General features: G+C 46.9%; 1 protein-coding gene across 4 annotated transcripts in view; it reads left to right on the forward strand.

Moving 5' to 3' along the window:
• The window catches only part of zzz3 (zinc finger, ZZ-type containing 3), a 129,464-nt gene that overhangs the window by 19,707 nt on the left and 95,130 nt on the right, over positions 1-14,627 (forward strand). The window contains exon 1 of one of the 4 annotated variants that reach the window (XM_055641317.1): positions 10,081-10,232. The exons of the other annotated variants lie outside the window; for them this stretch is intronic. The gene's annotated coding sequence lies outside the window, so the exon portion shown is untranslated. Of the gene's footprint in view, positions 1-10,080; positions 10,233-14,627 lie in introns of those variants that run through there. 4 annotated transcript variants of the gene reach the window in all.

The following is a 14,627-nucleotide window of genomic DNA, read 5'->3' on the forward strand; positions in this document are numbered from 1 at the left end:
TTGGGGGCATCACTGTCAATCAATCAATCAAATACTTTATTGTCATTCAAAAATACAACAACAAATGCAAGTCTGACCGAAATTTCGTTGCATCTGGCTCACAGTGCAACATAAATTAACAAAATGATAAAATAGATAAAAATAGATAATAGTGGCGGCACATTATATGGAATTCAAGAGTCTGATGGCTCGGGGGAAGAAGCTGTTGCAAAACCTGGCCGTTCTGCTCCATATACTGCGATACCTTTTGCCCGAGGGCAGCAGAGTGAACAGTCCATGATGGAGATGTGTGGGGTCTTTTATGATGCTGTTGGCCTTGGACAAGCACCGTTTGCACGCAATGTCCCGGATTGAAGGAAAGAGTAGTCCCGATGATTTGTTCAGCCGTCCTCGCCACTCCCTGCACAGACTTCCAGTCGGAGGCTTTGCAATCCCCAAACCAGACACAGATGCAGCTGGTCAAAATGCTCTCTCTGGTGCCCCTGTAGAAAGTGGTGAGGACGGGATGGGGGAGGTGAGCTCTTCTCATCTGGCGCAGAAAGTGCAAACGCTGCTGCGCTCTCTTAACTAGTGATTTAACAATGCCAGTGGACGGCTGCGGCCAGACCGGTTCAAATGGGACGGTGATTTAAAATGGCGTGTAACAGGAAGCTCGGGGTCAACTCTTGTGGACCGAGTACAGGTGGTCTACAAAGTGATCACCCGACCTGTGTTTGGTTCTCCAGTGAAGTGTAGTGTAGACCACATTGTGAACACCAAATGCTAGTGAACTAGGTTGAACAAAGTGCTGGTGAGCTGCTGCTTCCCCAGGCCTGACTGTTTAGTTTAATTTAGAGATACAACGTGGAATCAGGCCCTTCAGCTCACTGAGATTGTGCCGATCAGCGATCCCCATTCACTAACTCTATCCTGCGCACACACTAGGGACGATTTACAATTTATACCAAGCCTATTAACCTGCACGTCTTTGGAGTATGTGGGAGGAAACCAGAGATCCCAGAGAAAACCCACGCAGGTCACGGGGAGAACGTACAAACTCCGTACAGACAGCACCCATAGGCAGGATCAAACCTGGGTCTCTAGGGCTGGGAAGCAACTCTCTGAAGTGCCTGTCCCACTGTACGAGTTTACCCAAGAGCTCTCCCAAGTTTAAAAAAAAAAAGTCAAACTCGTGGTAAGCACGTAGAATGTACGTAGCGGGTACGTTGGAGCTCGGGACGTCTCTTAGCGGCTCGTAAAGCTAACGGCAGGTACTCGTTAAACGCGGTAAGCTCGTGAAGTTTTTTACAACATGTTGAAAAATGTCCACGAGAGCCCCGAGTACCTACGAACGGCTAATACCGTGATTCTCCGAGTTCGAATCAGGGGAAACTCGGGACAACTCTTGATTACCTCGTACAGTGGGACAGGCCCTTAACTGTGCACCATCGTGCCGCCCGGACCTCTGGATGGTGGGAAGGGAAGGGAAGAGGCGAATGCTCAGTCACTGCGTCTCCTTCAGTCGCGGGGGAAGGTGCCACCAGATGGGGGAGTGGAGAGGGCGAGGGCCAGGAATTGTCAGTTTAGACTGTGTTCACATTTCAAGTCATTTTATGCTTGGCCAGCATCTTTGGCAACAAAGTAAGACACAAAATGCTGGAGTAATGCCGTGAGTCAGGCAGCATCTCTGGAGAACATGGAAAGGTGATGTTTTGAGTCGGTGGTACCCACATATCCATGATGTACAGAGATGCTGCGTGTTCTGCTGGGTTACTCCAGCATTTTGTGTTTGTTGTTTTGCAAACCAGAATCTGCAGTTCCTTGTTATTACATTGACGCCAATCTTTGCCTCTTATCAAGTTTTCATTCATGAGATTAGGTGCTGTTTAACCACTCTGCTGGTCAGGGTGTGGTATGTCACCTATGATTTTGTGGGAAATATTCATGGCATGATATGCATTACTAAATAATTTAGTCTATTAATGGTCCAACGAATAAATTCTGTCCAAAGCAAGCGTTGTCTGCGAAGGGCGCTCGGCATCGCCAAGGACTGCTCTCACCCCAACCATGGACTGTTTAACCTCCTACCATCCGGGAGGCGCTACAGGTCTCTCCGTTGCCGGACCAGCAGGTCCAGGAACAGCTTCTTCCCTGCGGCTGTCACACTACTCAACAATCACCCCTCGGTGACTGCCAATCCCCCCCCCCCCCCGGACACTCCTCCCACAGGAAAAACACTATGACTGTATGCATGTAAATAGATTTATTTATTGAAATCATATTCTATGTCGCTCTTCCAGGGAGATGCTAACTGCATTTCGTTGCCTCTGTGCTGCACACTGACAATGACAATTAAAATTGAATCTGAATCTGAAATTCTGACTATTACTTAAACGAAGGGGCTTTGTTTCTGTAATTAAGGGTAAAGTAGATGAATTTGATCCCTCGGCATGTCTGTTTACGGGCCCTTTTTAATTCCTATTTCTGCAGCGGTCTGCTTCTGCTATATGCCAGTCTACTAGCAGCCGTTTCCTGGTTACTGGAATGTCATCCATTTCCTTGTCGTGCTTGTGTGGGGGCAAGCGTAGCATGTTAAAACCCACTTGTCTGTGCTCGCAGTGGTCTGTGGTTGGACGTCCCCCCTCTGGGAGATCTGGACACCATGATGCGGGCGCTGTTGGAGTGGGCAAATTATACTTGCCATTGAAAGAGGATTTGCCGGCCCTTTTAAAATCCTGTTAGAAATCTGAATGTCCAGAATACACCAATAGACAATAGACTATAGGTGCAGGAATAGGCCATTTGGCACTTTTTAAGCCAGCACCGCCATGCAATGTGATCATGGCTGATCATCCCCAATCAGTATCCCGTTCCTGCCTTCTCCCCATATCCCCTGACTCCGCTATTTTTAAGAGCCCTTTCTAGCTCTCTCTTGGAAGCTTCCAGAGAACCTGCCTCCACCGCCCTCCACCGAGAGGCAGAGAATTCCACACTCACCACTCTCTGTGAGAAAAAGTGTTTCCTCGTCTCCGTTCCAAATGGCTTACTCCTTACTCTTAAACTGTGGCCCCTGGTTCTGGACTCCCCCAACATCGGGAACATGTTTCCTGCCTCTAGTGTGTCCAAGCCCTTAACAATCTTATATGTTTCAATGTGATCCCCTCTCACCCTTCTAAACTCCACAGAGTGTACAAGCCCAGCTGCTCCATTCTCTCAGCAGCCTGGTGAACCTTTGTTGCACTCCCTTGCGAGGTAGAGAGGTCAAAACTACTTTGTACGGCATCATCTAGGCCGTGTACAACTGTAATAAAACTTGCTTAATCCCGCACTTAAATCATGTCATAATAACAGCTAATGCACCATTCGCCTTCCAAAGTAATTGCTTCACTTGCATGTTGGCCTTCATTGCTAAGTACAAGCACCCTGAACGTTGACGCTACTCAGTCTCTTATCATTTAAGAAGTGGATGAGCACTCATCTTTCCACATATTACATAGAAACATAGAAAATAGGTGCAGGAGGAGGCCATTCGGCCCTTCGAGCCAGCACTGCCATTCATTGTGATCATGGCTGATCGTCCCCTATCAATAACCTGTGCCTGCCTTCTCCCCATATCCCTTGATTCCACTAGCCCCTAGAACTCTATCAAACTCTCTCTTAAATCCATCCAGTGACTTGGCCTCCGCTGCCCTCTGTGGCAGGGAATTCCATAAATTCACAACTCTCTGGGTGAAAACGTTTTTTCTCACCTCAGTCTTAAATGACCTCCCCTTTATTCTAAGACTGTGGCCCCTGGTTCTGGACTCGCCCAACATTGGGAACATTTTTCCTGCATCTAGCTTGTCCCATCACATTACATTTCCATGTTCTCACCCGATCCACTCACTCGGCTTGCCCATATCCCGTTGAAGCCTCCTTCAGTTTAGTGTAGCGATACAGTGCTGCCCACCGAGCCCACGCCGACCAGCCATCTCCGTACACGAGCACTATCCCAGACACTAGGGACAATTTGCAGTCTTTACCAAAATCAATTCACTGCAAATCTGTACGTCTTTGAAGGTAGACAAAAGTGCTGGAGAAACTCAGCGGGGTGCGGCAGCATCTATGGAGCGAAGGAAATGGACAACGTTTCGGGACGCTGAGTTTCTCCAGCACTTTTGTCTACCTTCGATTTTCCAGCATCTGCAGTTCCTTCTTTAACACTGTTCGTCTGTTGAAATGTGGAAACCGGCTAGCTACAAACTCCGCACAGACAGGACCCGTAGTCGTGATCCAACCTGGGTCGCTGGCGCTGTAAAGCAGCAACTCTGCTGCTGCGCCACCATATACCGCCTCCTCTGTGATCTTAATGCCACCTAGTTTTGTTTCATCAGCAAACTTTGGAATCTTGACTTTTGTCCCTTCGGCCAAATCATTGATATCCATATTGATGTGAATGGTCGGGTACTCAATCATCAGAGCTAATTGCAACCTGTGGACCTGAGCAGATTCCCACTCTTTGCTTTCTGTCTGACAACCAATTCTCAATACATGTTGTTTAAGAAGGAACTGCAGATGCTGGAAAATCGAAGGTACACAAAAAAGCTGGAGAAACTCAGCGGGTGCAGCAGCATCTATGGAGCGAAGGAAATGAGGCAACGTTTCGGGCCTATTTCCTTCGCTCCATAGATGCTGCACCCAAAACCAAGCCTTTCACTGTATCTTAGTGCACAGTACAATAATAAACTGTTACCGATACATCCCCAGGAACTTCAGTAGATAAGTGAAATATGATTTTTCCCTTGTGTGGGATTGTGCTGGTTTCACACGAAGATGGACTCAAAAAGCTGGAGTAACTCAGCGGGTCGGACAGCATCTCTGGAGAAAAGGAATGGGTGACGTTTTGGGTCAAGACCCTTCTTCAGACTCTGGGTCTCAGCCCGAAATGTCACCTATTCCTTTTCGCCAGAGATGCAGTTTGACTCGCTGAGTTACTCCAGCTTTTTGTGTCTATCTTATGATTATTTCCCCCTTGCTAAGTTTGTGCTGGCTCTGCGATAGACTGTTATTATTTTTCTCGGCCTGTTCATAAATCTTTTGTCAGAGATTCCAGCATTTTAAGTTGCACAAGCTGGTCAGTTGTTCCCTGTTTGGAAAATGCTAAGTCAAGCATTCTCGCATCGCGTGGAATTCCCTGCATGTTTTTATTTAAGCACTGAATTTCAATTTTTTTTTGATTATATCATAATTCTATCTGGTTTTCACACGATCTTGCCTCGTTAAATAGGACTGAGCTGACATTCCAATCGATGGCTCCTAGTAAAGGTGCTATCAGGAGGATGAACTGTAGTGCGGCACGGTGGCGCAGCGGTAGAATTACTGCCTTACAGTGCCTACAGCGCTGGAGGCCTGGGTTCGATTCCCACCTCGGGTGCTCTCTGTACTGAGTTTACACCTCCCCCCCCCCGACCGCGTGGGATTTCTCCGAGATCTCGGTTTCCTCCCACATCCAAAGATGTACAGGATTGTAGGTTAATTAGCTTGGTACACGTCTAAATTGTCCCTAGTGTGTGCAGGATAGTGTTAATGTGCGGGGATCGCTGGTCGGTGCGGATTCGGTGGGCCGAAGGGCCTGTTTCCGCGCTGTATCTCGAAACAAAACAAAACTATTATCAGTATTGAGTCCATTTAAACCCGCTCCAAGGGTCTGTTTCCACAATAGTGGATCATTGTATAAATGAGGTGAAGGTTTCAAAGGAAAGTGGAGGTGGAGAAATATTTTCGAATTGTCAACATAGGAAATGTTCTGGAACAGTGATTACTGTAGAATGAGAGGAGTGGATTGAAGCAGGAAAAGGACAACTGCAACATTAAGAGAAAATTGCATAAACATGGTGAGGTGAAAATAAAAAGGTTATTGAGTAGAATTTTCACCGGTCTCCTTACTATCACGTTGTTGCCTAGCAATGGCACATCTTGGTTTACATGGGCTCAAAGTGCAACTTATTGACTGAACAGAGTATCGATGAGCACCGGGGAAACCCAGACACCATAAAATTCCATTGTTTTCCCGCACTCCAATAAAACAAAAAGGATGTCTGGATGAAAATGGTCTCCTCTAAATCTTATTCACGTTAAAGCTATGCACTCTGGCCTTGCTATTTCCCCTATCTATTCCCCTTAAAATGTTGTATCCCTCTATCCTCCCTCCCTCTTTCAGCCCCCTTTACTTGAGAGAAAAGAGACCCAGCCATTGAAGTCATTCTTCATAAGTGAAGCACTTCATCTTCTTTGCAATCTCTTTCTTGCCATTGTGGGAAGTGCAGAACATGTAATCTGTGGGATCACTGATGTTTTATAATGTTGCAGCAGGACCTCCATGCTCTGGACTATTCCATGCGTCACGAAGGCAAGCCTTCAAATGCCACCTTCACCATATCTACCTGTGCTGCAAACCTCAGGGGATCTTTGAACTTGTGCACTTGGTCCTCAATACTCCCCAGGGCTCCACTATTCATGGGTGTATGCCTTGTCGACGATATGCCCGCCTCATAATTGCATTACCACATCGACTTTGCTTCCAAAGTACTTCATTACCTCTGCAGGCACTCTGGGGATCCTGAAGTTGTGGCGGGAAAGTTGCATGTTGCGAGAGCTTTCGTTAACCCGGGTCCTGGGACAATGATTGTTCTCTAGGAATGGAGGAATGGGGATGATCAGGATGGGTGCTGGCTTGAAGGGCCAAATGGCCTACTCCAGCACCTATTGTCTATTGTCTATTGAATGCCTGGAAATTGTTCAGGTGGCACCCAGAGGCAATTCTTTTAAGGAGATGAAACTTCCGGTAGGTTTAGTTTAGAGATACAGCACAGAAACAGGCCCTTCGGCCCACCGGGTCTGCCCCGACCAGCGAGCCCCGCATATTAACACTATCCGACACACACTAGGGACAGTTTACAATTTTACTGAAGCAAATTAACCTACAAACCAGTACGTCTTTGGAGTGTAGGAGGAAACTGGAGCACCCGGGGAGAACATACAAACTCCGTACAGACAAGCACCTGTAGTCGGGATCGAAACCCGGCTCTCGGATGCTATAACGCAGCAACTCTACCGTTGCGCCATCTGTCTGCATGGTGGCAAACGTGTCATATCTTCTACATCCCAATATAGTTTAAACAACAAAAAATCCCTTCACTCTACACCTGAATGCATGGCTTCCTGACTGGGATGCAGTTCCACTGGCTTCCTGCCAAGCCTTCATGCTCTGTGCATTGGAAAGTGTGCCATCAGCAGGCTATTGAACAGCAGAAGCAGAACTGAGTGAAGTGATAACTTGATCATATCCATGAGCTATCATTTTGGCGTGTGAATAAGTAACTTCTTTCTACATGAAACCATCCACCACAGCGGATTCCCCACATTCCTCACTGTGGTGGAAGGCAATAAAGTCCAAACTTCTTCCTCTTTATATCTCCCGTGGTCGGGGCAATCGAACCATCTGACGGGGCGATCGAAGCTCTGGCTGTTGAAGACCCTGCGTCGGGGCGATCGAAACTGCCGCGTCGGGGCGATCGAAACTACCGCGTCGGGGCGATCGAAACTGCCGCGTCGGGGCGATCGAAACTGCCGCGTCGGGGCGATCGAAACTGCCGCGTCGGGGCGATCGAAACTACCGCGTCGGGGCGATCGAAACTGCCGCGTCGGGGCGATCGAAACTACCGCGTCGGGGCGATCGAAACTGCCGCGTCGGGGCGATCGAAACTGCCGCGTCGGGGCGATCGAAACTGCCGCGTCGGGGCGATCGAAACTACCATGTCGGGGCGATCGAAACTACCACGTCGGGGCGATCGAAACTGCCGCGTCGGGGCGATCGAAACTGCCGCGTCGGGGCGATCGAAACTGCCATGTCGGGGCGATCGAAACTACCACGTCGGGGCGATCGAAACTGCCGCGTCGGGGCGATCGAAACTGCCGCGTCGGGGCGATCGAAACTGCCGCGTCGGGGCGATCGAAACTGCTGCGTCGGGGCGATCGAAACTACCGCGTCGGGGCGATCGAAACTGCCGCGTCGGGGCGATCGAAACTACCGCGTCGGGGCGATCGAAACTAACGCAGCATTAATGGAAGTAGCTGCAAAGATAGTCTGAAGAAGGGTCCTGACCTGAAACATCATCTGTCAATGTTCTCTAGAGATGCTGCCTGACCCACTGAGTTACTCCAGCACTTTGTACATAGTTGATAGGAGCAGAATTAGGCCATTCGACCCATCAAGTCCACTCCGCCATTTCATCCATCCCTCTTAACCCCATTCTCCTAACTTCCCGTAATCCCTGACACCTGTACTACTAATCACGAATCTATCTATCTCTGCTTTAAAAATATCCATTAATTTGGCCTCCACAGCCTTCTGTGGCAATGAATTCTACAGATTTGCTGCCCTCTGACTGAAGAAATTCCACCCCATCTCCTTCCTAAAGGAACGTCCTTTAATTCTGAGGCTGTGACTTAGTGGAAACATCCTCTCCACATCTACTCTCCAAGTTTCAATGAAGTTCCTCCCCCTCATCCTTGTAAACTTCAGCGAGCAGAGTCCCAGTACTGTGAAACACTCATCATCCATCAATCAATCAATCAATCAATCAATCAATCAAAATACTTTATTGTCATTCAAAAATACACCACCAGATGCAAGTCTGAACGAAATTTCGTTACATCTGGCTCACTGTGCAACATAAAATAACAAAAGGATAAAAATATAAAATAGATAAAAAGTTAAAATAGATAATAATGGAGGCACATTATATGGAATTCAAGAGTCTGATGGCTCGGGGGAAGAAGCTGTTGCAAAACCTGGCCGTTCTACTCCTTGTACTGCGATACCTTTTGCCCGAGGGCAGCAGAGTGAACAGTCCACGATGGAGATGTGTGGGGTCCTTTATAATGCTGTAGGCCTTGGACAAGCAACGTTTGCACGCAATGTCCCAGATTGAAGGTAGAGAAGTCCCGATGATTTTTTCAGCCGTCCTCACCACTCTCTGCACGGACTTCCAGTCGGAGGCTTTACAGTCCCCAAACCAGACAGAGATGCAGCTGATCAAAATGCTCTCTATGGTGGCCCTGTAGAAAGTGGTGAGGACGGGATGGGGGAGGTGAGCTCTTCTCATCCGGCGCAGAAAGTGCAAACGCTGCTGCGCTCTCTTAACTAGTGATGCGATGTTTTGTGACCAGGTCAGACTGGTTCGTGATCTGCACCCCCAGGAACTTAGTGCTACTGACCAAGTCCACATCGATGTCATTAATGTGTAGTGGTGTGTGACTGGGATAATTCCTGGGATAATTCTTGCAAACCTTTTCTGGACCCTCTCCAGCCTTCGTCAGATATGGGGCCCAAAACTGCTCACAAAAACGTTGTGTCCTTTTGTGTAAACCAGCTTGTTGTGGGTTGTTTGACAGGCCCTTTTATAGTTTCAGAGACAGATGGCCATAATGATTAACTGCTGTCAGGGTCTAAAATGACATTTTTGGGATTTTTTGAATTGTGTAATGAAACCACCCACTTTTCCGAGGCTGCAGCTTGCTGGCACTGTGTGATATATGTGGTGAGACAGAGTTGAATATATACTGGTCGAGAATAGACACAAAAAGCTGGAGTAACTCAGCGGGTCAAACGGCATCTCGGGAGAAAAGGAATCGGTGACATTTCGGGTTCAGTATTCAGTATTTACTTTAATGTCATTTCCACCGAGTACTTACATACGCAGAAGAAACAAAAAAAATGTTTCTCAATCAGTTCCTGTCAGTGCGGGTAATAAAAGCAGAATAAATACATACAAAGGGTTGAGACCCTTCTTCAGACCCTGTCCAAAATGGAGTTACTCCAGCTTTTTGTGTCTGTATCTTTGGTATAAACCAGCATCTGCAGTCCCTTCCTGAATGTACTGGGTCACCATCTGCAGTAAACAGGCTTGTTTATTTGTTGAGCGGCATTTTGTAATATAAGACACACTGGTATATTTCAGTATTAAAGTTATTATCAATGGGTTTAAAGATCGATTTCCAACATTCATAATGCCATTACTAGGGCTATACGGTTTCACTTGGTTGTGCCTTGGCTGCGAGCTCTCTGCTTACACTGTGCTTTCAGGGAATGGCTGAGATTCCAGTGTCCATTTCAGTGCAGGGCAGTTTCGAGTGAAACATTCCGCAGCCAGCCGCATGGATATCCTTTGTGCCCACACAGTCACACAGCGAGGAAGCCCAGAAACGTTCAAGTATTTATCTTTACATTATTTCTGTCAATTTAGAGTGGTATGGGAATCCAATTACAATTAAAACCCCAGTTTTTCTTGTCGCACTAACTGCGGTGTTAATGAAAGAATCTTTCAAGCCTTCTCTTCTAATCGCCTAAACTCAGGCAGCAAACTTGGGGCCTCATTAGAGGGTGGGAGAGGATAAACTATGCAGTCTATCCCGGATAACCCTGTTGTGTAGCTCTTTGATTTCCTTGGCAATCGGCCCGTGCCTCTGTACGATCTTTCAGTAAGTATTTTTGAGTGTTGCCATTGATTGTTTAGGGGAGGCTCCTTCAAAATCGTTCATGAGCAGCTTGCAAAGTTTCCTAATTGCTGGCTGACTGCAAACGTAAATGCAAGGCTGTCTCACGTATGGAAGGGAGTATCCTGCATTTCCCTATCCTCCTTTCTACTCTTGGATTTCATTATTATTCAACTACCTCTCGACCTAATTCACCCACCCGCCAAAATCTCTGCTGTCTGAATAAGGCTTCCGACACAAAACCATGTTCTCCAGAGATGCTGCCTGACATGCTGCGTTCTCCAGCGCTTTGTGTCGTCTTTGTGTAAACCAGCATCTGCAGTTCCTGGTTTCTCTTAACTTAAAAGAAAGGTGTTGACATTTCCTTTCTGGCCTTTTTTAGGTGCGAATCATCCATTTCCTAATTATTGGAAATGCCTGAAAGCAGTGAACACATTTCCCTTTCAACTCTCTCTTTGAGTTCTTCAAGCGTTTTCTTCTCTTTCAAAGGTGCTGGCTTCCTGATGCAGGCTGGTGTTGACACCGCAGTATCATTGCCCCTCCTAACTTGCCCAAAGGGCATTAGATTCGGTTATGTAGTCGGGAACCGGATTTGCGTGTAAACAAAGGAAAGCAAAGTTGTGCTTTTCCTGTGTGTGCGACTGTGTGTTAAGGTGTAGCTACAGTTGTAGAATTGTTGTAAATTCCTCCTTCTTAGGCAGTCCCTTGAGATTAAGAAATACTCCCACCTCCGTTCTGAGGAGTGAAAAATGCCGGCTCATAAACCCTTTTAGCATGGGGTGGCTTTTGCTCAACATTAGCTTCACTATAGCAAGTGCATTCTTGATAGAAACATAGAAATTAGGTGCAGGAGTAGGCCATTCGGCCCTTCGAGCTTGCACCGCCATTCAATATGATCATGGCTGATCATCCAACTCAGTATCCCGTACCTGCCTTCTCTCCATACCCCCTGATCCCCTTAGCCACAAGGGCCACATAATCTAATGGCAAACAGATCCAAAACAATTGGAGACCAGGCTCTGCTGTGTAGCTGGTACTCTTAGACTCTGTGACTTAGGGTTAAGAGTGTTTTATTGTCATTTATCCCAGATAGAACAATTAAACTCTTACTTGCAGCAGCAGAACAGAATATCTATATAATTAAAAGTCTCATCCTGACCACTTCCTGTTTGCACTGCATATTGATTTTAGAAAAAACGCTACCACTTACAGCTGTGATTTTTGGCCATCTGACTTGGAGTCCCCCTCTGCTGCGCAGGACAAGAGGATGTTTCCCGTCGATGAAAAATAAAAGAGTTATTAGTGTTTAAAAAATGTTGAGATTCTCTCTCCTGTCAATCACCGCCATGAAGACCATCCCCCTTCCGGTGGGAGGAAGGGGGGACTATAAAACCTGGAAGTGTGGGGGCATGGCTCAGTCTCTGCAAGATGGGGGAGGGGGAGGTCATCTTGGTGGCCTTGCACCCTGCTTGAAATGATAGGAAACTGCATTTGAATTTGGTGGCCTTGCACCCTGCTTGAAATGGAATTTCAAGGAATAGCTGTGAGTCAACTGTGAGGTGGAATATTGCGTTGGGGGACCAGCCCTCCCGTGTGAAAATGTGACCCAATGGGTCCCACTTAGTCTAGTGTAAACATAATACGCTGTGAACTATAATGAATGAGAAAAAAAGTTCAGCGTATGTTTCCATACACGTCCTCGCACATGCACTTGCACCACACTTCTTCAGTAAAGCAGCCAACATAATCAAAGACCCTTCCCATTCCTCCTCCTCCCTCCCCAGTTAGGCAAAGGATGCTCTAGTTAGGCAAAAGATACAGAAGCTTGAAAGCACACACCACCAGACTCGTGAACGCCTTCTGTTATCAGGCATCTGACCAGTGTATCCATAAGCGAGGGGACTGTCCGATTCACTTCTGCCCCAGCGTGGACATTGGACTTTGTCTAAGGAACTGGTGAACGACATTGGTGAGAACTATATTCTGCACTCTGTATATTTCCCTTTGCTCTACCGATTGTACTTGAGTTTGTCTTTGTTGTATTTATATATAGTATTGATTAGACGGCATGGAAAACAAAGCTTTTCACTGTACCTTGGCACACATGACAATAATATGCCTGAGCCTATAAGCCTCTGTACCCTGCACTCTCGCCCAACTCAAAGGACCTTTCTCTCCCACCATGCCGTTAAATTCACACCAACCAAATGACGTTGTGTTTCCTGAAGGCTGAGTAAATTTTTAATGACAGTCTGACGGCTAATTCATGAATCACTAAATTTCTTCCATTCGTTTAACCACGGTGGAATTTGGTCTCATGACCTCTGAATTGCAAGATGAAGACACTGAATCGGTGGACTATTGAGCATTGCAGTGGGCTATGTTCTCTAGACCCATTTCCACATGATCATTTTAAGTAAACATCCCATGACCATTCATCCAAAGTCTGATGTTTCTCAGCTAATGCAGAGGCCAAACTCTCAAGTCGCCACCAGCTCTTTTTCACAGAAGCAAAGAAGAAAATGGGTCTTGCACTTAACACAGGCCCTCGATCTGCCCCGCCTTACTGTACAAAACTGTCTTTTGACGAAAAATCCATGCCCTTGGAAAATGAATAGGTAGAAAGGAATGCAGATGCTGGTATTGGCAGAAGATGGACACATAGTGCTGGCCCACAATATTAAATATGTAAAAGAATATGTGATTCTGTTTGTAGTTTGTTTGTTTGTTTGACTTTTTGCACAAAGTCCGTGAGCATTTGCCACTTTTCATTTCACTGCACATCTCGTATGTGTATGTGACGAATAAACTTGACTTGACTTGGAGTAACTCAGCAGGTCAGGCAGCATCTCTGGGGGAAAAAGGATGGGTGGCGTTTTGGGTCGGGACCTTTCCGAAGTCTGAAGTAGGGTCCCGACCTGAAACATCACCCATCCTTTTTCTCCAGAGATGCTGCCTGACCCGCTGAGTTACTCCAGCACTTCGTGTCTATCCTTGGAGAATAAAGACTGCTTCCTATATTATGTCAGGATCCTTCTCCTAGAAAACGCAGACATCGGTGACGAAGCTCATCGCCCTCTCCGTGCCCTGTTCAGCTCGGGGAGAGCCTATTGGCATGTTGATCGGCGGAATACCCTTGGGAATGGCATGGCCCAGTGTGGAGCAGCTTCCCGCCAGCATCCTTGAGTTGGTTGGGAAACACAATGCTGGAGTCGGGCAGCATCTCTGCAGGACATTGACCATTGGTGTTTTTGGGTTGGGAACCTTCTGCAGACTTGATGAGTTGCTCCAGCACTTTGTGTTGTACACACAATTCCAGGATCTACAGGTCCTTGTGTCTCCTCGGATTTGTTGGTGCGTGGAAGATAGAATGAAGATCAGGTCTTGAAACCTGGTACATGGCTCTTGGTCGATTTGGCAGGAATAACTTGATTATTCTAATCTGAGGAAAGACATTCTTGCCATAGAGGGAGTACAGAGAAGGTTCACCAGACTGATTCCTGGGATGTCAGGACATTCATGTGAAGAAAGACTGGATAGACTCGGCTTGTACTCGCTAGAATTTAGAAGATTGAGGGGGGATCTTATAGAAACTTACAAAATTCTTATGGGGTTGGACAGGCTAGATGCAGGAAGATCGTTCCCGATGTTGGGGAAGTCCAGAACAAGGGGTCACAGTTTAAGGATAAGGCGGAAATCTTTTAGGACCGAGATGAGAAAAACATTTTTCACACAGAGAGTGGTGAATCTCTGGAATTCTCTGCCACAGAGGGTGGATGAGGCCAGTTCATTGGCTATATTTAAGAGGTAGTTAGATGTGGCCCTTGTGGCCAAAGGGATCAGGGGGTATGGAGAGAAGGCAGGTACGGGACACTGAGTTGGATGATCAGCCACGATCATATTGAATGGCGGTGCAGGCTCGAAGGGCCGAATGGCCTACTCCTGCACCTATTGTCTATGTTTCTATGTTTCTAAATTCTGTCTTCCTGTGCAGTTCTAAGTTATTGACGATCCATAAAGTATGACGCTGCTTGAAGTGTTGAGGTGAGACCAATTTAATCGCCTGCAAGATTCAGATGGCGTGGTTTTTCATTATGAAAGTTCGCAAAACG

This window comes from Leucoraja erinacea, chromosome 10 (genome assembly GCF_028641065.1).
Source record: "Leucoraja erinacea ecotype New England chromosome 10, Leri_hhj_1, whole genome shotgun sequence".
Classification (NCBI taxonomy): Eukaryota; Metazoa; Chordata; class Chondrichthyes; order Rajiformes; family Rajidae; genus Leucoraja; species Leucoraja erinaceus.